Source organism: Stegodyphus dumicola, chromosome 2 (assembly GCF_044657685.1).
Source record: "Stegodyphus dumicola isolate Sdum_Otavi_A_Nest chromosome 2, ASM4465768v1".
Classification (NCBI taxonomy): domain Eukaryota; kingdom Metazoa; phylum Arthropoda; class Arachnida; order Araneae; family Eresidae; genus Stegodyphus; species Stegodyphus dumicola.
In genome coordinates this window covers 155,501,348-155,523,197 of record NC_140769.1, presented here as the reverse complement: position 1 = coordinate 155,523,197, position 21,850 = coordinate 155,501,348, and the positions used below count along the sequence as shown (strand labels likewise).

Below are 21,850 nucleotides of genomic sequence, written 5' to 3'. Positions count from 1 at the left end.
GTGGTTATTTATATCACCGAATACCTTGAATGTATTATAAAATGAAATGCATGAAAAATATCATTGGGTTATTTATTGAGTATACTTTTATTGATATTATAGGCTTATTAAAATGATATATTAAAAAAACAATTTTTGTTTATATTTCTAATACACGTGTTGTTTAAACCTTAATTCTGCTTTTGGTGAATATATTCAATAAAGATTTAAAAGTTCTTTTAATTAGCAATCCTTTTTATTTAAGGAAAAAAAGGAAAAAAAAACTGAAAGTTTTCAGTTTTTGTATTAGGCCCAAAGGGGCTTTATTTTAATGTTTTGTCAGTTACGTTTATTTATTAAATATCATGTTCTGCGCACTTAAACCATAAAATTCAATTCAACAGCAATATCGCAAAATAATTTATAAAGAACATATCTTTAAAATTTCCGATGCACTGTCTCGCTCGCTGGAGATGAAAATGATTTTTTTTTTCCTGCACAGTGTTGCGATTGCTCGCTTTGAAATCGTTACGTTTCTTAATCATAAACTCATAAATGCTTTACAAAATATGAAATCGATAATAAAACAAATTCCAAATAAAATATAATAAATAAGCCGGCTTCCAGATGCCCATATTCGGGTGGTGTAAGGTGTATGAGGTATTTTCTCCCTCCTTTCGGCACGCCTTCGTGGTGTAACGTTAGCACACTTGTCGCGTATTCGTGAGGTACAGGTTCGAGTCCCGGAGAGGGTGTTGCTTATTTTTCATGTCTCCTGCATCAAAATAACCTAATGACTACAGTGGCGCCCGAACTAAAAGATGTTGATGATGATTCTTCACCACCAGGATTTGGCGATTGGGTCCCTTAATCCCCAGTCGCTCTTTAAAAGGCCTTTCTGCATGCCTGGTGGTGTAACGGTAGTACACTCGGCGCGCATTCGAGAGGTCCAGGTTCGAGTCCCGGGGGGGACATTGCACATTCTTCACGTATCTTTAATCAAAATAACCTGGTCTACAGGCTAATAATTTCTATACAGATATACTTCCTTAAAATGAATGGAACAAATGTCGAACGCAAAGACAAGCTTGAAAGACTGAAAATTTAATCTTAAGAGGGCAAAAATATTAATCATTTCGTGAATATGGCAAAAGCATGAATATTCTTAGACTGATGGTAATTCTTCATGTTTGGAGATAATACATTTGCACACTATATTCAACCGAATGCATGCATATGGGGGGGGGGAAATAAAAGTAAAAGAATATCTTTTCGCGTGGAAATAATTAAAATATAAATTAACAAATAAACTTAATAAAAAATAAAGGAAGGAACTCACCCAAAATTCGGGAATCTTCCTTCAGTTGCAGACAGAAAAAAAATTATTTTTCGTAATGGCATTGTACTTCCTCATTAAAATAGTCGAAGAGCTAATAATTAAAAATGATGTATCTATGTTTACTTCAATAAACCAAAAAAAGAAAAAAAAATCATGAATTGGAAAAAAAAAAGTCTTTCTCGTCCACTTTTGTCTTTCCAAGGACTTCAGTTATCAATACCTTTCCTTATGTATAGAAAAAAATGTTATCTTTACAAAAGTCTTGAAGGAAACGTAAATGCAATGTGTCTTGTAATAAAAAAGGGTAAAACATATTGATAAAATATTACATTCTTTATTCTAATAAATTTCTCTTAAACAGAATATCGTAAATTACAATCTACTTTGTACAAAATAGAGCATTAATTCTGCACATTAAACTCCTGGATTATAATGAAATTCTGCACATTTTCTGGAGATTTAAGTACTTTTTAAGTATAAAACTGCATTCATGTGTATTTAATATAAGATACTGAGCACATACCCAACCCGAACTAGAAACAAGAAAACATTGTATAAGAAATAACAGTAACTAGAGGAACGTATTATTTCTTACACTTAGTAGAATTAGAGAATTAAGTAAGTCATTTTCATATAATTTCCATTCAGTTTCTGTATAATTTGGATAAATTATTTCATTGATTTTAGCGTTTGATCAAAAAGAGTTCTGTATTTTATAACCAACAACATAAATGTGATAAAATGTGCCCGCCGAAAACGTCGCAGAGAAAACATCGTGATATAAAACATCTAAAACATCTTTGTAGAAAATAAAGTGGTTAAAAAATAAAATGTTTCGTAGATTTAAAGCAGGGGTAGCCAACCGTTTTCGGAATACTGCCAAAATTTGAGAAAAAAAAAAAAATCTGTGAACACCCACATGACTTCCTTGTACGGAATATTAAATTATACGCATTTTTTCTGCATTTCATTTAAACTTATTTCCTCGAACTTCATTAGAGATATATTTCTTATTTAATTAATTCTGTTCTCAATTCGCGACAAGACAAATGTACATAAAACATCAAAACAGTTATGCGAGATACATACATACATACGTACGTACGTACATACAGACACCACGAAGAAATATCTTCGAATCCAATTTAAATCGGTTTTATAATTCGTTCATTTAATTCTAAATAACTATTAAACTACTTTATGTGGTTTGGGGACGTGCAATTTTTTTTACCAAATCGTCTGTCTATATTAGGATTAGTTTTTGAAGATGTTAACAAAATTAGGTCTTTTATGTGCATATCAGTTAATCTTGAATGATATTTTGATATTATTATGTTCATAATAGAAAATATTTGTTCACAAACATATGTTGATACAAACCTGCGGCAACGGAATATGATGGAGTGTCGCTATAGTGAAATAAACCTAAACTAAAATTCGAAGAGTTAAATATATATATATATATATTCTAATGAGTTTATGTGTACATTTATCGACGGAGTTGGTTCAGATGATATTATTATTTTTTCAAATCTTTTAATTTTTCAGTAAGTTTTCGTGTACCGCTGTTAAAACTCCGCCGTGCCACAATGTGGCACGTGAACCGCGGATTGGACATGCCTGATTTATAATCGTATGATAATAATATCGCAGATATACGTTTGTGGACTTTGAAAGTTTTAAATGCATATTCGCTTAGTGATTTGTGAGCGCAAAAAGAAATTAAGAATATGTTTCATACTTTTGAATAAACAATATTTTTTTACTGAAAAAGGCAAGAAGGAAACTTAAGCATTTAAGGTCTGAAAAAGATGCAGATATTCAAGCCAAGTATAGCAGTTGATAGAATATTTTTAATTTAAGTAATTAAAAGACATTAATTAGGCTCTTTAGTAAAGTTGTATTAGTAGTATTAAAATTAATTAATTAATTATGAAATTGTCTGCGATAATTATCCCTGAGTTGTATGTCTTTACTTTTTACCGCAGTACTTTACATGACGATGTTTCAAAACTGGGAATGAACTGCCTTATTTTCCACGATGATATTTTAGAAACTGCAGTGTTTTCTCTTTGCTTTCTCTTCCCTCAGGATATCTTGTACTACGATGTTTCCCTCGATGTCCGCTGGAAACATAGTGGCAAATACATCGTAGGCGAAAACAGCGCAAGTCGTACAAAGCATCGTGGGGGGGGGGGGAAGGGTAAATCAAGAAAAAATCGTAGTTCTAAAACATCGTAGTACAAAACATCGTCATCGAAAATAAAACTGTTCAGAAACTTCGCAGTTTAAAAGCATCGTTGTCAAAAATATTGTCGTAAAAAATAAAGCATTTACAAATCATCGCGTGACGATGACATCCCAGACATATACGTTTTCAGGCTTTAAAACTTCGTATAATGATTTGCGAGAGCAAGTAAGAATAAGGAATATTTTCACGCTTATATTTCATGAATTAACTAATAATTTTTTTTCTGAAAAAATAAGACGGAAATATAAGCATTCAAAAATTGAAAATGAATAGAAAAATAACGGTAAGCATGGCAATCAATAGAATTTCAAACTTATACGGTTAACTAATAAAGCTCATTATTAATTAGTCTCTTTTATAGAGTTTTATTGGTAATTTTTCCCGAAAAAAAATTAGAAAAAGGAAGATGAGTGACTGCATGTGGTTATATGTATTAAAACTGTTTAATTAATTACCAAATTATCAAATTTTATTAATTATTGTAACTAGCATTAATTTTGTGCTTAGTGTCAGTTTCCGAATGCTTAATCTTTTTTTTTATTTTCTCAGCAAAAATTTATTTGTTAGTTCAAACAAACACACGAACAAAAATAAGCATTTCTGTAACTGACTGAGTAAAGGATAAACATTTAAAGACAGTGATCGTTTGTACAGGAAAAGTTTCAGGTTTAATTTGATTTGCCTCTGAACTTGCAAATTTAATTTCGCAAAAATGATCTCCTTTTTGTTTCTTTCAGTAACATTTGAGATTAAAAGAAATCTGCAGCAGCATGTGCATTGCAATTGTCTATGTTTTTAATTTTAAATATTTAAGAAAAAGTAGAGACTTTATTAAATCGCAAAAAATGTATATTTTTTATTTAAAGAGAAAATCCAAATATATGAATTGTAATCTGCCGATTTCCTTGTAAGCAACATTCAGAAGGTTTTGAAAAAGAAAATCTTGTTTTCGATTTGTGCTTCGCACGCTTATTGCAGAAAAGAAAGAGGATCGAATTTCTATATGTCACAATTTGTTCCAAATGGAAGAATTTATTCCTGATTTTTTTTTCAGGGGAAAAAAATAGAGGTGAAACTTGGTGCTTTGCTCATGATCTTGCGACAAAACGACATTCATTAGTTAGTTCATCACGATCACACAAATTTCGGTTTCAGAAATTCAACCTTTTTCGTTGGAAATCGATAATTCATAAAGATTTTCTAAGAGGCACTAACTCATTATCTATTGTTCTCTGTGCCTTCACATAATCCTCTTCTCCTCAAGCGCTCCTAGCAGAGGAAAATCTGAAAATTCTCAAACATCTCAATTATATATCAGATTTGGAATCTGCAGACAATTTCTTCTTCTCTCAGATGAAATTCCTCCTCAAAGGTTACATGTTTTTAATGCAAGAGGGTTTGGTTTGGTATGGTTTATGTAATTACGGCAAAGCCTCGTGGGCTGCCTGCCTAAGGGGAGGAATACCTTTGTGGAGAACTTTGTAAGGGAAATTGGCTCGTACACACGTTACACATGGGGAAAACCAGGAAAACGCCCATGCAACCAGCTCGTTCGTGAGATTCGAACCTCGGACCTAACTACCAGTGTTCAGCGTCTTTACCGCTCGCCCACTGCTGGGCTTTTAATGGAAGAGGGAGAAAGGGAAATTATTGAAGAAATTCGGAAAATCAAAAACAACCAAGTCTTAAGCATATTTCAAAATGATGGATTTTTCGGAGAAACAAGCAGCTGTAGGTTTAAGAAGACGAATGTAGATTTAAGAAGAGTTAAGAAAAATGAATGCTGGTTTCTTCAATTTTCGGTTCTTTATGAGCTCAGTCCTAAAACTTTGCAAATGCATTCTGTATGCCACATTAAATAAATGCTACTATAATTAAGCACTCCTATATGCAGAAGAAAATAATTTCGAAAATGCATATGTTATTAGCAAACCTAAGTCAATAATGGTGAGCTTCGTAACATGCACATTTTGGTGAAACGTAAGTACCTTGCTGTTCTTTTTTGTTAACACAGTTATTATTACATCGAATTATATTTAACATCGAAATTAGAATAGGTACTCTAATCTCTACAATCTTCAACAGTTCTTCCCATTATAATCAAACGAGCTTCTTTGATAACATATTGTTTAGAAATTTTGACGCGAGTAACATTTTTACATACATTTCCAAACATATTTGAGTTTATATTAGTTTAAATGATTTTGTTAAACCTGTTTTAAATTATATTAGTTTAAATGATTTGAATAGGGCACTTTTTCCTTATATTTCACAATTTTTATTGAATTTTGGAATTAGTTAAGATCAATAATTTTGCATAAAAAATGTGAGCAAAATTTATTTTACCTCCAACTATTTCAAGGTCAGTAATCTTTAGAAAAATAAGCCATAGGCGGAAGAAATATATCTGTCTAAACAGGAAATCTAATGTAAATGGAAGAATAATCTTATGCAAAGAGAAAAAAATTGTTGATTGCGGAAATGTCTATGATTTTACGATCTATCTCCCTGACATGTTCTCCAATTCTTATCTTGACATGTAAAGGGAATGAAAGACATGTGCTGCATACGTTCTCTAAAAATTCGTAATGCTGTACTTCTGTCTTGTTTTAACTCAACACATGTATTAGAATTGAACAAAATATATTTTGATGCTTTGATTAAAGCATTTCTTCTGTTTGCTTTGACTTCTTACATAATTTAGTCCTGTTTTTGCTCGTACACCTGTACATGTATGATGGGATGTTAAATCGAAGCTAGGACATAGACTAGGAAGTCTAAAAATATGTTACATTTGTTTATATACTGAGAGGAGAACAGTATTTTGAAACGTTTATATGTTAAACTTGTTTTCATTTTTTTTCATTATTGTAGCATTTGCTGCATAAGTTATTTTCTGCCTTCTTTCCGCACGCCTTCGTGTTGTAATCGGAAGCATATTTGACGTGTACTCCAGTGATCCAGAGTTCGAGTTCCAGCGAGAGCATTGCACAGTTTTCAGATCTCCTGCTTCAAAATAACCTAATGACTCTGCAAAGTAAATCTGTATGGTTCCCCTTAGTTCATTAACCAGTTATTTTAGTTTAGATATCTTTCCTGAATTCTCTCATTTCTCCACCCCCTGCATTTCCTCGCCAGGACGCAAATTAAGTATAGAAGCGAGAGTATTTAAATGGTGGAAACGAGAAGATTAGACAGAGCGTGATTTCGCTAGTGGAGCGCACGTTTGCTATTTTGTCCTCCAGCTGTTCATCTTAGTAGTGGCTACATATTCTAGCCGTCTAGCCAGTATATCGCAGGTTTCTGAGTCAGCATGTTGGATTAAATTTAAATGCGTAGTCTAGGACTACATCATGTGCTGACATGTGCTTCATTCCTGTGCTGACATGTGCTGACATGCTTGGCTGCATACATCTTAACTTTTGAATTTATTGTTAAATTACCTTTAAGTTTTCACTGCAAGTAGTCGGTACTGTTAATTGCGCGTAAGTCCGTGCCTTTCCGTTAAAGAGTTGTGATTAATAAAGAGGGTTTTCTACATCCTTTCTCTGTTGTGTTTATCTTCAAGCCTGTGCGACAAATCGCCAGGTTTGGCATTGGCATCTAATCAAATTGCATGATAGTCAAGAAAATTAGATCTTACAAATCTATGAAGGTATTTATAGCCAAACAAATTATCCAAGTATCGAAAATAATGTAAAAATTAGCCTAACTGTTTCTTAAGTATCATAAATAGTTTAAATTCTATGTGTCATTAGAATGACTCTTCCTGTACATGAAAGTAATTCATCATTGTCCTAATTACAAGGAATGTATTTACGTTATTACTGAAACATGCCTTCTATCTTTTTTGTAAAAATATCCAGACGTTTGCTTTATATTTTCCCGTTGGTGATTTTCCTTCACTATCGGTTTTTCCTTCTTCTAACTTGTTCATTCATGTATCACTGTCAATTGGTTGCTTGGCTCTGCTTTTATCAATGATGTCGTCTCTGTAAACGTCTTATAACTTTTCTGTTTATATCTCGGATGATGCGCTATTCTTTTATTAGGAACTTAGTAGTGATGCGTTATTTGTACTCCATTACCATTATTTATCTGCAGTGAAAAGAATGATACACTTGGTTAAAGGAAAAATCATTTCTAAGATTTGGATGATTTATGTCAATTGAGAGAAAAGCTAATCTGCCCATTGCTTTAATTTTTGGTACAAGGTAAGGGTTTGGTTTGGTTTATTTAATTATGGCAAAGCACTCGAGGGCTCTCTGCCTGGGGAATGGATGCCTTCGTATGGACTTTCTAAAGGAAGCTGGCTAATATATACGCTACAAAGAAAAAAAAAAAAAAAACCGCTCATGCAGCCAGCCGTTCACCGGGATTTGAATCTCGGACCGAACTATCAGAGGCACAAGATAACATTTCAAACAGTATGTTAAATAATCGTATGCTGAGATTACATGATGTTCTAAAAATAGCGATGAGATTTAAGGCTATTTTGGACATGTAAGATAATTTTACTTCCCAAATCGAGGCTATGTAAGAATGTAATCTTGCCATCTATTATCAAGAGGACAGACTCTACAGCAATTTTTATCAAGAAACTGAGCAAATGTTTTTTAAATTTTTTTTTAGCCCAAAGGGGAATTCCAGACGGGCTATTAGTCTCGAAATGGCAATTTTCGTGGAATCACTAAAAGCATTGAATCACGTTAAAATTGTTGCCGCCAAATATTATTGCCCTGTGTTATAGTTAAAGAAATGAAATAATGAAACATCTGCATGAATGTATGTATGTTTCTCCAATTTTGGGGAAAAAAAGCCTAAAGCCACCAAATTTTGAATAGCGTAGTCCTCCACCCGAATATGGGCCCCTGGAAGCAAGAATCTTGAATTTCGAATTTGGTTTACTAACTATTTCATATTTTGTACAATGTTAACGAATTTTTGATTAAAAATCTCAACGATTTCCAAGCGAGCAGTGGCAACACTGTGCAGAATAAAACATTTTTATATCCGGGGCTCGAGACTGTCTATCGGAAATACTGGATAGCTGTTTTTAAATATTTTTAGGCCAAATGCTCTCAAAAGCGTATGTGTGTATAAATAAAAAAAACGGCCCTTTGGGCATAATGTAAAATCTGAAACCTTTTAGACATTTTTGGTACAGTGGACTAGAAAAAAACTATAATTTCTTGGCTCCTATTGACTTTTTTCCTTAATTACGTGTTTGAATTAATACTTTTCTTTAAGAAGTGTGATTTCATCCAAAAAGAATTTCGAATAATTATTTTCATTTTTCTGAAAATGAAACTTAAACGGAAAATGATTACGGAGACCTTTATTTTTCAAAAATCATTTGTCTATCACATTCATGAAATTCGCATTTCAAATAAATATTTAGCTCGCAGTATTTTTATTTCACGCAACGTTAAATTTGAAGTTTAGAATTTGGAAAGAACGAAACCTTTCGTTCTGGCTCATTATAAAACATGAGCAAACGTAACCAGCATAAATCACGCGAAGGAAAAAAGAAGGAAGAAAGACCACGCCGTATATTTCGGTCGTTATTCTGATCAAGTAGTGTCACGCGATGCCTTTCACGCTTGTTTACTGCATACTACGCGGTGGGGAAGATTGTTCTTTTAAATATATTTAATTTCCATTCACTCATATGTCATAAAATTTCACAAGATTTTTGTCTGTTTATGGATATTATGGGCATTATTTTTGCATATTTGTATCATATCGAATGTGTTTAGCTCCTTGCGTTAATTTAGCATTTATTTCAACCCCTTTTTTTATGGACAGCAGTTGGCAACATTTGTTTTTCCTTTCCTACTACTTATTCATGTGACGTTTTTATTGCTCTTAGTTATCCTTGTGGATGCGTGTTTGTACATTTTGCGTAAATACGATCTAGGCTTAGTGCTTTTATATGGTAGAGTTCGAAAAATCCGTGGTTTGTAGCTTATGATGTGCTGTAACGAATAATTATTAATATGAAGTTTAGTTTTTAGGGAGTAATTTAATGACCTGTAATCGGAGATTTAAGCTTCTTATTTGCCAGTATGAATGGGATTTGCCAAATAAGCATTTATTAGCCCAGAAGGACTGTTAGTCTCGAAATGGCATTTTGGGCCCACCAGCGGCCGAGCGGTAAAGTCGCTGAACACTGGTAGTTCGGTCCGAGGTTCGAATCCCGCGAACGGGCTGGCTGCATGGGCGTTTTCGTGGTTTTCGCCATGTGTAACGTGTATACGAGCCAGTTCCCCTTAGAAAGTCCTCCACGAAGGCATCCCTCCCCTTAGGCAGATAGCCCTCGAGGCTTTGCCATAATCACACACACACACACACGAAATGGCATTTTGCTTTGAATCACTTAAATACGACGTACCACTTTTCAAATTGTTGCCACCCAATATTATCGCCCTGTATTATATTTAAAGAAATTAAATAATGAAGAATCTGCATAAAAGTATATGAGCCTAATGTAATGTCTGGATTTTCGAGTTTTTTATTGTCTGTTTCATATTTTGTAACACTTTAAACAAATTTTTGATTAAAAAAATTTCAAAGCGAGCAGAAGCAACACTGTGCAGAATAAAACAATTTTATCTCCAGCGCGCGAGAGACTATGTATCGGAAATTCTAAAAATATTCTCTTTTAAAATTATTTTGTGATATTGCTGTTGAATTGAATTTTATGGTTTACGTGCGAAAAACACGGTATTTAGTAAATAAAGATAACACAAAAACGTTTAAAAAAACGCCCCTGTGGGCGTAAAATCTGAAAGCTTTCAAATTTTTATTTATTTTTTTTTTGTATTTATTTAATTATTTTTTGTCATCAAAAAGGCTCTCTTCATTAGCATTTAGGTGTTAGAATGAAAACAGAATAAGCGGAACTTTACTTAATCATAAGAAAACAGATATCTGAAGCATCCTTACTAAGTTCTCTAAAAAAATTAAATATTTCGTGTTATTATTGTTAGGAAAGTAAAAGCGCATCTGGATTGATTTATAATTGTGAAAAAGGAAGAAGAAATTAAAGCACAACAACGGTTTGGTTTAGTTTATTATGGCAAAGCACACTAGGGGCTTTGCCTGCCTAAGGGAAGGCATGCCTTCAAAAATAGATAATTGTCTAAGGAGAATTGGCTCGTATACACGCTGCGCATGAGCAAAATCACGAAAAGGCCCATGCAGCCAGCCTGTTCGCGTGGATTTGAAACGAGGTCGGAGCTACCAGTATTCAGCGATTTTATCACTCGGCTACTGGTGGGCGCGGATTCAACGGATCACAAAAATAACATAATTTCAAAACTTCTCCAGCCTTCGATCGGTGAAATCACAGAACACTGGAATTTCAGTCTGGGCTCAAATCCCGGCGAACGGGCTGGTGCATGGACGTTTTCGTGGTTTCCCCATGTATAAAGTGTATCCTAGACAGTTACCCTTAGAAAGTCCTCTACGAAGGCATCTCTCCCATTAGGTAGATAGCCGTCGCGTGCTCTGCCGTTTTTGAGTTTAAAAGACCAATACCAGATAATTTTAAATAGAAAAGGGTGTCGAGTAGTTAAATTATTTTTTTTTAATTTTGAGATTATACAGGAACAGAGAAGATTTAATAACTCTCTGTTCCTACAGCGTTTCTCTATTAATTGCTTTCAGCTGTCTTTATCATAGAAATGTCCTTGTTTTATAACTTGATTATACAACTAATCTCTGAAGAGAGCATCTAAAATTTGAATTGCGCTGTTTCTTTTAGGCTCTAATTTCCTCCCTGCCTGGTCAATGACGAAAAGAACAATGAAAATAGCGCAAAAAGTATACATATTCAAGAAGTTATATTTCAATGTATTTCAAATATTAAAAGTTTTAAAAACAGGGAATGCATGAAACTTGTGAAACAACTTCTATTCAGCATTCTTGAACAATGTAACAGTGAGTTGAAATTACGGACTAAACATAGATATTTGTTTCTTTAGTGTCTTCGTGAATTAGGGCACTTAAAGATCTGCTGATCCGAAAATCCTCTGGAGAGGTTGATAGAGTCTTTCAGATTCCTTCCACTGAAGTGCATTTGTCAAACTGGGATTAACTAAAGCAGATAGCCTAAATATCTAGAAAAATCTTTTAAAGGTATCCCGAAATTACAAAAGAGGGGTAGGGAAAAAATCACTAGCCAAATCTTATAGCTTAACGTTAAAAAATATATAATTATTAGATATATCATGAATGCATGAATTATAAACAAATAAAAAGTGTCCCATATAATCATTTACTGAGGTAAAATAAATATATGTCTGATGTAAAAAGTTAAATTTTGTAGAGAGTGCATGAACGATGACAGATTTCCTGTGGCACCACTGGTAGTAAGAAAAATATGAATAAATACAGACATAAATCTTATTTGCATGTTGATAATTTTTCAGCTCCCTCTTCTTCTTAGCACTGCGGTGAGCACAGTTGTTTCAAATACATTCAATTCAACCGGGAACGGAAACCAGTGTCGTTTAAAAATATGAATGTCGAAAATCTTCCTGTATAATGAACAAACTAAAAAAATATCTGTATGGATTCAATAACATCCAAATCATGGTTCTTCGAAAGACTTGTACCAAGTGTTAAGCGATTTTCTGATGAAACTAATTTACCCTATAAGGCGGTCATATTTTCGGACAGTGATCCCAGTCATCTTGATGAATGTAAGCTGGTTGATGGAGAGATCTTAAGCTATATATTTACCTATTAAAGTTACACCCCTGATCAAGGCGTTTTAAAAACCCTTAAACGAAACTAACGAGACACAGGTTATTGAAATATTTATTAGAAAATCTAGAAAATACAAAACAGCTGTTGAAAATCTAAAACAGGTTAATACGAAAGACGTCATTTACTGGATGACAGAACCGTGGAACAACATGAAACAATCTACCATGCTCAAAAGTGAAAAAATATTTCACCGAATAACGATGACACAAGAATGGCACATACTGAAGAAGGCCACCCAGACGGTATATGATTAAGGGTGAACCGAAGCTCCCGGTTCCGAATCCTAGAGAAGGCATGGTTATAACTGTCCGTCCCTCCATAAGAGGCAATAGGAGGCCTATTAGTGTTTCCACAATAAAATGGCCACCACTTCTGGCCTTAGGAGTGCCCAATGCTGAACAGGCAAGTGCCTGCCATTGGACTAAAAAAACTGAAGAAACAGATGATGAAGAATTAGTAGCTATTCTAAATCAGCTGTAAATTACCGAGGCAGTAACGAATGAAGATGTAAACGACTGGATGCAAGATAAAGAACAATTTGAACTGTCTGATGAGCCCATTTTAAATTTAGCCACGTACAATGAAAGTTCTGATGATGTAGTCATGAAAATAATGAAAATATTCAAACCAAGATCAGTTAAACTTGAAAACAATTCAAAAGCCACTGCTCCATACCGAGAAATATGACGACACGTCACCAACCGACTTTATGATGTTGTAACGTTTGCGCACTACGGCGGCAAGAGAAAGGTGCAGCAAAATGAAAGAGAAGGCTGTACTGAATTCTTTTAAATATGGGTTATATTATTTATTCTGTATAACATCTCATTTGAATTACAGGTACGTGCTTCCACGTTTATAGTACGTATCACATTTAGTACTAAATATATAGCTGCACATTTCAACGGTTGATTAACTAGGAATTTGAACTCCAGATTGGGGAGGATTAAAGAAAAAAATCTGATATGTACACCACATGACTTCCTTGTACGGAATATTAAATTATACACATTTTTTCCCATTTCATTTAAACTTATTGGATTGACCACATAAACCACAATAGAATAAATGCACTCTTTAAAATTTACTATATCTGTTTATCATAGCGACACTCTGCCGCTAGGTTCACTTAATAGCGTTATATTTCGTTCGTATTGTAACTAAGACTGCACAAAATTTATATCATTTGAAGAATTATCTAATCGTTGCCACATGTTCTATTCAAATTCTATAATAAATCTATAACGATGTATAAAAGAAATTAAGCAAACAAAACAAAAACGAAACAGTTTTTCACAGACGATTTAGTATTTCTTATTCAATTAATTCAGTTCTCTCTTCGCGACAAGGTAAAAATACATAAAAACTCAAAATATCGTTATCTTTGTTGTTGCGAAGCTTAGTCTCTCTAGATTGGCAACAAATCTACTATTGTGTTGTTTCTAATGTAAACAAATATGTCCGCCATGTTATTTAAAAATTAGGCTTAAACCGCACTTAGACAGCTTTTAACTTGTTGATAATTGTACAAATATTGCTTGTTGATTTACTAAAGGCATAAAAACCTTAACCGGAAGATAAGAACAATATAATTCAATCATCTTTAAAGCAAAAAATGCACGATTTACAAACATATAAGAGTAAAGAAACTGAGATCAGATACTGAGATCGGGTAACAGAGTGGATATATATATATTTATATACGTTTGGTGCGGCTGATTGCAACCAAAATACGGGATGCACGTTTACATGTTATAGCAGTCCTATATACAAAATTTTAACGTTCTGAGGCTACTCGTTTTTGAGTTATGCGAGATACGTACATACGTGCAAACGCCACAAAAAATTCCCTTCAAAATTTATTTTAAAGCAGTTTTATAATTTTTTTGGAGGAAAAGAGTCTTTTGTTCTGTCCTTACGTACAGATGTCACGCAAAAACGTCGTTAAATTGCTATTAATTGCGTCGTTAAATTAAAGATAGTATTTCTAATTTCAAAAGACCACCTGCTTGATTATTTCGAAATTCCTACAGCTTTGAAAAATTCGTTTCGCAGTGAACATTTCTTCTAATCCTAATTGTAGTAGAATCTTCGCTTACAGACATACCAGACATACTCAAGAATATGTGAAGTGCAGTTCATTGCTGGCTGTGATTTAAGGAGTTAAATTTTAAACTTTGTACGCAAGACAATTATTTAACTTTCTCCGTTTGTAAACTATTTCGTAATTGTAGAATTCCGAGGAGAAGTCAGAAAATATTAAGTCAGATATAAAATTATTAACTGCGTGAAGAGCGAATGCAGTTACGTTAAAATTTCATTATTAGATTACTAGAGAGTTTTGGCTTCACACATTGTTGCATATTTTCTTCCAGATATTACAGAGCAGGCGTATTACATATCTTAAAATGAGGCTGGTTTTTACAAGTACGATTTTTACTGCTATAGGTTGATCTTATAAGGGAACGCCATTTAACTAGAACATTACAGTACTGCTTGTAAAATGTGTGGCACTAAGAAGAAAAGATTATAAGGTATTTCCTTCCGCCTTCCCGCATGCCTTCATGGTGTAACGGTAGCACACTCGGCGCGTATTCGAGAGGTCCAGGTTCGAGTCCCGGCAAGTGCATTGCTCATTTTTCATCTCTCGTTCTTTCAAAAGTACCTAATTACTCTACAGTGGCGCCCGACCTAAAAGGGTGTTGGATGATGATTCTTCACCAGGATTTGGAGATTGAGTCCCCTAATCCCCAATCGCCCTTTAAAAGGGGGGATATATAAGATATTTTCTCTCTCCTTTGAGCACGGCTTCGTGATGTAACAGTTAGCACTGTCGGCTGGTATTCGAGAGGTCCAGCTTCGAGTCCCGACGAGGGCATTGCCTATTTTTCACATCCCCTTCTTCAAAAGCAACCTATTGTCTCTACGAGATTGAAAGAGAAGTTTTCCTGAACGTTTTAGAATATTAACCTATCACGGCAATCACAACATGACTTATGCGTGATTTGAGGCGGTATATTTAACAATTAGTTAAGGCAAGTTTTTCAATTTCCTTACCAAAACCTTTCTATTAAAATAATGGTAGTGTTTTTGCTACGTATTAATGAGAGTCGCGTTGTTCGCGATGGGAGAATACGCAGTATTTTGGGTTTTCTGCCTGTAGAAATCTTAATGGAAGGATAGATTGGAATTTTTAACTTCATTTAATCCTCACATTTGTTACTCAATAAAATATGAATGTTTTGGCTTTTTTGACACCGAAAATGTTACGCAGAAGAGAAATGCGATTTTTAATTTAAACTTCAGTTTCAAATTTGGATGAAAATTTGATGCAAAATATACACGACGAAATTATTTTGATGATAGTTATGTTGCATTATTATAGAACTGTAAGTAAAATTTTCTACGATAAGGACGATTATTGAATATGACTCTGATACTACAAAAAACACCGTGTAATTAAAGAATTGAACTCCTGATATTTTAAAAGGTTTCCTGATAATTTTCGATTTTTTCTTTAATGCGTTTTTTGAAATAATTTAAATAAAAAATCTGATGTGGACGCAATACGGCTTTCTTGTATTCCTTTTAAATTATACACATTTTTGCTGTATTCCTTTAAACTTATTTCATCCAGTTTTATTATATATTCCTTATTCAATCAATTCAGTCTTAATTACCCAGAGAGGCAAAAAAGCATAAAACTTGAAACAATTTCATTAAAAATTGTAAAATACTGAAAAACATAAAACACCAAATAAAGTTAAACAGTTATTTTATTTCTCAATTACAATCAGTTTCTACTCAAAAACAGCCAATTGAGCCAACGCGCATGAAGGCCGATTTTTCGGTGCTTAAAACTGAAAGTTTAATTTTGGTCCCGCTCTGCAAAAAGATACTGAAGGTGCAGAAACTGACTTAATTCATTATTCTACTAAGAGTTTTCAAATGTAAACAAATGGCGGACGTGAAAGGCTTAGCATAACTTAAAAATTTTTATATTATTGATAATTCTACAATTGTTGCATGCTTATTAAGTAAAGGAATAAAAAGCTACACCGAAAAACCACATAATTCAGTCACTTTATAAGGTGTTTCTCCCGCCTTCTTAGCATGCCTTCGTGGTGTAGTGGGCAGCACGCTCGACGCATATTCGAGAGGTCCGTGATTCGATTCCCGGCAAGGGCATTGCTCATTTTTCATCTCTCCTGCTTCGAAATAACCTAATGTCTTCGCAGTTACTCCCGAACAAAAAAGGGTGGTGGATGATGATTCTCAACCACCAAGATTCGGCGACTGGGTCCCCTAAAACCCCAGTCGCCCTTTAAAAGGGGGAGTATATAAGGTATTTCTCTCACCTTCTTAGCATTTTTTCGTAGTGTAGAAGTCAGCACGCTGGACTCGTGTTCGAAAGGTACGTGGTTCGAATCAAGGCGAGGGCATTGCTCATTTTTCATCTCTACTTCTTCGAAATAACTTATGTCCCTGCAACTCTTAAAGCAAAAAATGCCCAATTTATCAACAAATAAGTTTAAAAAAACTGAGCTAACCATGGCGGGTAAGAGAAGGGTGTATATATATGTTTATATATGTTTGGTGCTTCTGATTATAACCAAAAAGGGAGTTGCACAACTACATGTTATAGCAGTCTCATATATACAAAATTTCAACGTTCTGAGGATAGTCTTTTTTTGAGTTATCCGAGATACATACATACGTACGAAACACGAACGTACAGACGTCACGAAAAAAACTCTTCTGAAGTCATTTTAAATCTATTTTTCAATTCGTTTTGGGAGAAAGAGTTTTTTATTCAGTCCGTACGTACGGTTTGTTTACGTGGATTCGAGATCGGTCAACAGGATATTTTAGTTAAAAGATGATACCTGAAATTTTTCGCGATTACAAACTTCCTTTACTTCGTACAAGGAAATAAAAAGGACACAAATTTGAGAGTATGTAATAAATAGATAATTCTCTACAGAATTCTGAAACCAGATTAATTTATCCAGTATTTTCATTTACAACTGGAATGTTTGGCAACTGAAAGTAAATCAATAAGACTTTAAAAAACTGTTTTATTCATGAATACGGCGTAAAAATGCAAATATTTTTTTCCTAAATATCCTATTTGTAAACCTTTGGCACCGAAATCATCCGGAAGTTGAGTTTGGATCTTTCACTGTAAATGTAAACACTGGACGGCGCATCGTGTAAGTAAATAACAGCTCATTTAGTTTTCAATCCAAGCTCAGGAAGCTCAGGTTACCTAACTTTGTAAATTATTTCATGATATCGTGATCGCCTTTTTTCCATGAGGCTTTAGCTAAAAATTGAAGTAACGAAGTTCGTAATCATAACCTCGGCATGCGAATCTTGACACCAGATTTAGGTATTATTGTCACTTGTTGGAAGATATATTCTCGGGTAATGACTTTTAGAACATAAGTAACAGGGATTTTGACCTCGGGATATCACGGTTACCGTGAACGAAATAAAAACAATTATCGAATTTGTGTGTGTGGTGGGTGGAATAGGTTTCATCACGCGATTTGTATTTAGCGTGAATGAGTCCCCCAAACGGAATTTGGGAATTTGCTACTTGCCCTGCGAAGTAAAAATTTACGACCTCTTAATGTCAGTCGTCTTTTCCTGAGTCGTTAATTGTATTTAATATCACACTTAACTGAATTGTTATAACAAGTCTGTTAATCAAAAGAACATTAACTAGTATATTCAAAAAAGTAATATTTTAATTGCTTCTACTGAATTGGATAAAGCAAAGCACTCTAGGATCACCTGTCTTAGATGACTGCTTTCACGAAGAACGTTCTAAGAGAAATTAATTTGTATTCATCTTAAACATACGGAAATCCCTAAAACACCTTTACAGTCAGCCCATCCGCCCGGGACTTGAATCCGGAAAAAATTGTATGTTCTCGATAGTCTTATCTGCTAGGCCAGTATCACAAGAAATCGAAACTGTAAATACTGATTTTTATTATCGAATGTGTTGTTCTTACTTATGTTCACTTGTCTGACCGTAACCAAGCCTACAAAATACCTCGTGGCATGGAGCGCTAGTTCACGCCTGTCTTTGGCAACAGCCTTGTACACCTTACAGGTGACGGCGCGAATTTGCTCAGTTCCGCCCCCAGGAAGGATGATGTTCCGGGAGGGGACGAGTCCGGGAGTCTCCCACTCCTCTCCCCTTCCATCAGACCACACGAGAAGACTTTCGGATCGCCGCATATTTAGAGTGCCGACATGCCGCACCGACACTATACATTTACAAACATCCATGCCTACTCCGGGATTGGAACCTGGGCCCTTCGGCACGGCAGTCAGCGACGTTAACCGGTTGGGCGGCACATAATCGAATGTGAACAATGCAAGTTATTTAAAATATTTTAGTATCTGCAAGTTAATTTGAAAAAACTTTTCCTTCGTGTAAAAGCTATCGATGATAAACGTTGCTTTAGTCTTCAACTGACGTCGTGCGTTGTTTTCCCATGTCATAGAACTTTAAATTTCTTATACCCTGAAATATAACCATTATACATTTCAAACCGCTGAAAGTTTTTGTCAAGTTTTAGCGTTTTCTGTTTCTCTATTTTTTACATTTCTCAGTTTTTCTGGAGAGCTACAATAAAGATTGCTTCCGTATTTCTTTCACTATCCCATTCCTTAGCTCAAAAGTGAGTAACCGCTTTTCATCGAGAATTTATAGAAACAACAAATCAGTATTCAAACCACGCTCTGATAGGATGAAGATAATGGAGCAAATGATTCCGAAGGCAATATCTACGTTACTGCTGCAGTCATTGATTTTAACTTGAGTTAAACGTATAGAATAAGGAAAAAGATATATATTTAAAATTTAGGTGCATCTCTGGACAAGTAAAAGCGTCTTTTATTGAAATAATGTTCGGCCGGAAAGCCTTTTAGTAATGTATGCATTATTTTTCACAGTATTCTTCTAGTAGTGTTATCGTCCTAGATTAAAATGGAAATACTTTTTTCAGTTTTTCTGAGAAAAATATTCAAAGCTCTATATTTTATTTCACCAAAATCTTCGTTCGGGAAACGGTCTTACCATTGTCGTAAAGCGCAAATTGCGTTGGAACACTGAATCGCGATTTTATAAATATCTCAATTTTAGGAGATGACGAATATAATATTGACGTTAACACGCTGACGTATCCTCTGACACGGTATCTGCAGTTTTATTTCCCTGTTGTTAGCTTCAATCCAAAGAATTTTAGAATCAATGAAATAAACGGTTTTTGAAGTTAAAAAAAAGAACGCACTCGAAAAGGAAAAGTCACTATATGGTGAAACACAGCTCTCTAAATAAACCTGCTGCGTCTTTTCTGGGTATTCGGAAGAAAATTACAAACATGGAACGGATCTGGAGGTAGGAATCTTTGTTTACACATAGGTACACTGAAAACAAAAATCTCATGTGTACACCACATGACTCCCTTGTACGGAATATTGAATTAAACGCATTTTTTTTTTTTTTTTCCCATTTCGTTTAAACTTACTGGATTGAATTAAATCTACTTCACCGACAGCACATAAACCACAATATAATAAATACATTCTTTAAAATTCACTCTATTTATTTACCATAGCGACACTATGGCACCAGGTTCACTTAACAGTATTATATTTCGTTCATATTATAACTCGTAATGCACAAAATTTAAATCATTTAAAGAATAAAATTATCTAATCGTTGCCACATGTTCTATTCAAATACTAGAATAAAGCTAGAATGATGTATAAAAGAAATTAAGCAAACGAAACAAAAAAGAAACAGTTTTTCAGAGACGATTGAGTATTTCTCATTCAATTAATTCAGTTCTCACTTCGCGACAAGGCAAAAATACATAAAAACTCAAAATATCTGTGTTAAAAATTACGAAGTAAATCTTAAACACTTATTTCCTCGAAAAAATTCCAAAAAGGATTAAGCATGATTTAATTCGCAATAATAAATAAAGGCGTTACTTTTGTTGTTGTGAAGCTACGTTTCTCTAGATTGGCAACAAATCCACAACTCTGCTCTTTCAAATGTAAACAAGCAATGGCCGACATCAAAAACATTATTAGGCTTAACGACACTTAAACAACTTTAAAATTGTTGATAATTCTAAAAATATTGCATACAGGTTTACTAAATTCATAAAAACCTTAACCGTAAGTTAAGAACAACATAATTCAATCATTTTTAAAGTAAAAAATATACAATTTACAAACATATAAGAGTAATGAAACTGAGATCACTGAGCCGAGTAACAGAGTGGATATATATATAAATATATTTATATACGTTTGGCGCGGCCGATTGCAACCAAAATACGAGGTGCACATCTACATGTTATAGCAGTCCTATATACAAATATTTCAACTTTCTCAGGCTACTCGTTTTTGAGTTATGCGAGATACGTGCGTACGTACGTACGTACACATGTTCGTACGCACGCCACGAAAAATTCTCTTCAGAATTCATTTTAAAGCAGTTTTATAATTTTTTGGAGGAAAAAAGTCTTTTATTCTGTCTTTACGTACAGATATCACGCAAAAACATCGTTAAATTGCATTCGAAAGCGGTCAAAATGGATATTTTCGTTGAAATATGCTGCCTGAAACTTTTCGTGATCACAATACTTCCTTTTTACTTCGTACAAGGAAGTAAAAAAGGGGACAGTTCTACTGGACCGATTGACGAAATTCAGCTTGCGTTTTAACACAATATAACAAGTTCTGTTTTTTTAAATATGTTTAAAAATATGAATTAACAGTCGTAAAAAAATAAAGTAGAAATAATTTGAATTCTATTTACAAAATTAGTGATGATCCACATGAAAGGAATAGAATCTCTCTGTAAGGTGCGCATCTAAATTGCAGTCTAAAGGATAATGTCAAATACTTGGACCGTTTAGATGTATAACATAACGCTTTCTGACATTACAAAAACAAAATCGTTTTCACCAGTTTCCCCGCTTGCTTTTAAAAACGCTATAACTTTCCGATGAGTGTTAGAAGATATGAATATATCTGTTACCCGGGCAGCTCCATTTCAAGAGTACCATCTTCGAAGGATTCCGCAACTGTCTAATATTTATTATGTATAACAAATCAAAAGAGTTAAAAAATTCTAAAAAATAAAAATTGAAATCTGAACGGTTTCAGATTTGAACACCCGTCCAAAAGGCTTTTTAACGTTTTTTACGCTCTTGCTAAACTTGCAGTCTAACAATCAACTGTTGCGCTCACTTCTGCTAACCCATCCATATTTTTTTGTCTTTTTAGCTTTATTATTAAGCACCATTTTCTTCACACTTACGCCATGTACAATTCCACAGCAAAATCCCAAAAATTTCAAAAGCAGCTTATGTTTAGAATTCCCGTGGCGGTGTTAATTTTTTAAACAAATTTTTCCAGTCTTTTCTCATTCTATCATATCAATGTTTTTATTTATTTATTTATTATTATTA

General features: G+C 34.0%; 1 protein-coding gene across 2 annotated transcripts in view; it reads left to right on the top strand.

Moving 5' to 3' along the window:
• Positions 1 to 21,850, top strand: part of LOC118195100 (CD151 antigen-like) — a 170,352-nt gene that overhangs the window by 408 nt on the left and 148,094 nt on the right. The window lies entirely within an intron of this gene.